The sequence below is a fragment of the Oncorhynchus mykiss genome, chromosome 4 (assembly GCF_057628025.1).
Source record: "Oncorhynchus mykiss isolate SJ-2025 chromosome 4, ASM5762802v1, whole genome shotgun sequence".
NCBI lineage: Eukaryota > Metazoa > Chordata > Actinopteri > Salmoniformes > Salmonidae > Oncorhynchus > Oncorhynchus mykiss.
Genome location: NC_143025.1, coordinates 32,990,870 through 32,993,806, shown reverse-complemented (window position 1 = coordinate 32,993,806; position 2,937 = coordinate 32,990,870). Strand labels below are relative to the sequence as shown.

The window sequence follows — 2,937 nt, the reverse complement described above, 5'->3', positions numbered from 1 at the left end:
TTCTGCCCCTGAACAGGCAGTTAACCCACTGTTCCCAGGCCGTCATTGAAAATAAGAATTTATTCTTAACTGACTTGCCTGGTTAAATAAAGGTAAAATAAAAAATAAATAAATAGAGTGTTGGACTAGTAACTGAAAGGTTGCAAGATCGAATCCCTGAGCTGACAAGGTAAAAATCTGCCGTTCTGCCCCTGAACAAGGCAGTTAGCCCACTGTTCCTAAAAAAGCTATACAAATGACCGAAAATAACTTCTGGACATCAGAACAGTGATTACTCACCACGAACTGGCAGAAGCTTTTTTTTTCCATTAACGAGTCCAACGAGCCCGACGTGAAGGACATACTACGTGAAGAGAAGACGGAGGTCGGGCTGCCTTCTGAGAATTTGAAGGCGATCTAATAAACCCCCACTGCCTTCCGTTCTACTAGCTAACATGCAATCATTGGAAAATAAAATTGACGACATACGAGGAAGATTAAACTACCAACGGGACATTAAAAACTGTAATAGCTTATGCTGCACGGAGTCGTGGCTGAACCATGGATTACAGGCAACATCCGCACTGAGCTAAAATCTAGAGCTGACGCGTTCAAGGAACGGGACTAACCCAGAAGCTTATAAGAAATCCCACTATGCCTTCTGACGAACCATCAAACAGGCAAGGCATCAATACAGGACTAAGATCGATTTGTACTACACCGGCTCCGACGCTCGTCGGATGTGTCAGAGATTGCAAACTATTAAAGACTACAAAGGGAAGCACAGCCAAGAGCAGCCCAGTGGCACGAGCCTACCAGACGAGCTAAACTACTTCTATCCTTACTTCGAAGTAAATAACACTGAAACATGCATGAGAGCACCAGCTGTTCCGACTAGTCTCTGAATGTCCTCGAGAGGCCCAGCCAGAGCCCAGACTTGAACCCGATCGAACATCTCTGGAAAGACCTGAAAATAGTTGTGCAGTGACGCTCCCCATCCAACCTGACAGAACTTGAGAGGATCTCCAGAGAATAATGGGAGAAACTCCCCAAATACAGGTGTTCCACGGTTACCATGAAGACGTTATAGCCTCACCATGAAGACGTGAGGCTGTAATTTCTAAAACCTGTTTTTGCTTTGTCATTATGGGTTATTGTGTGTAGATTGCTGAGGGGAAAAAAATGTGGAAAAAGTCAAGGGGTCTGAATACTTTCTGGATAATACCGGTAATACTATACTATTCAATGTAGATATTTTGAGGACTTTACTGTGGTACTAACTGTAGTATGCTGTAGTATTTACAGTTAACTTTAGTATAAAACTGTAGTGTTAGTATAGTGTTTTTATTTTATTGTGTTTGACATAGAAGTGCAGGCTTTCTCCTTGAGGAAGCCTACTAGAGAAATACTAAAATAGCAAATTGTCCATAAACTGTAGGTAGGTAGGACTGGGGTCTGAACAGATAGTTCAGAGCTTCTTTTCTATAATCTGTTATGAAGTCATTATATGGTCTATAATCGTGAACCATGCAGGTTTCTTACTTACAGGTGGCACAAATTGGGATATGGGGGAGGTAGTATTTACTATAGTTAGTGTTTTGAGGACATTATTGTAGTTTTAATGCAGTGTTTTTAAAATGCAGTATACACATTCATTTGAGTAAGTTATTGGGAAGATATACCTACTTATGTTACTGTAAATACCATAATAACTCATACAAGCCCAGAAAACTGAGAAAGAGAGGATTCTCTCTCCCCCCAAAAATGCAAATTAGGTCACCGATCATTATTGTCCAACCCTGCTAAAAGTAGAGTAGATTAGTGTCAGGACTACAAGAAGGCGGGACAATCATGGGTGGCTTGACCTGTGTGTTGATGTACTATACACAATGGGTAGGATCCTGACAGCCTAAAGGGAGCAGGCCAGTGACAAGGCAGTCTGGTGGGGACAACAACGTCAACATCAGCAAGACAAAGGAGCTGGTCGTGAACTACAGGAAACGGGGCTGAGCATTACCCTATCCACATCGACAGGGTTGTAGTGGAGCGGGTCGAGAGCTTCAAGTTCCTCAGTGTCCACATCACAAAGGAATTAACATGGTCCACACATACCAACACAGTCGTGAAGAAGGCACGACAATGCCTCTTCCCTCTCAGGAGACTGAAAAGCTTAGGCAAGGACCCTCAGATCCTCAAAAAGTTCAACATCTGCACCATTGAGAGCATCTTGACTGGCTGCATTACTGCTTAATATGGCAACTGCTTGGCATCTGACCGTACTTCTTAATTTTTGTATTTGTATATGTAATTCCTTTCTTTTTTTTCTTTAAAATGTGTAAATTGACATGAATGTTGTTGACAATATTTACAAAGCAAATAAAAACAACAAACAAAGGCTTTCTGCAAGGCAATAAAGGCAGATTGAAGCTCCAAACTAGCCTGCTCAGCTATGGGGGCAATAGCATACACAACAATGTCATCTGCATACAGGTGAAAGTATTATAATACTTTTAAATTATTTTTATTTTTTTACAGATAAACCAATATTGTTAATGTAAATTGTAAAAAGAACCGGACCAAGAATTGATCCCTGTGGGACACCCTTTGTTATGTCCAGAAAACCTGATTGAACACCATCAGTAAATACACACTGCATTCTTTCCATTAAATAAGGTTGGTTCAGGTTGGTTCACAGGTTGGTTCAGGCCTATTGTAGAAAATCTCAGAATATGTAATGAGTGATCCAAGGTGTGAAAAGCCTTAGACAGGTCAATAAAAAGGTCTGCACAGTGTTTGTTCCTTTCCATAACATAATTTAAAACCATAGAAGCACAGAGATGGTGCTATGACCAGGTCTGAAATCCATCTGATGATAATTTACAATACATTTCATAGATAAAAAGGATCTAAGATGAGTACTTACCAAGGATTCTAAGATTTTAGCAAGGCAAGAGCGTT

The 2,937-nt window shown here is 40.8% G+C and overlaps 1 non-coding gene across 1 annotated transcript; it reads right to left on the bottom strand.

Annotated features, from left to right (window-relative positions):
* Positions 1-1,350: 1,350 nt before the first annotated feature.
* On the bottom strand, positions 1,351-1,405 carry LOC118945898 (U7 small nuclear RNA). Its single transcript, XR_005041053.2, has one exon. It is a non-coding gene; the product is annotated as a U7 small nuclear RNA (small nuclear RNA).
* Positions 1,406-2,937: the final 1,532 nt, after the last annotated feature.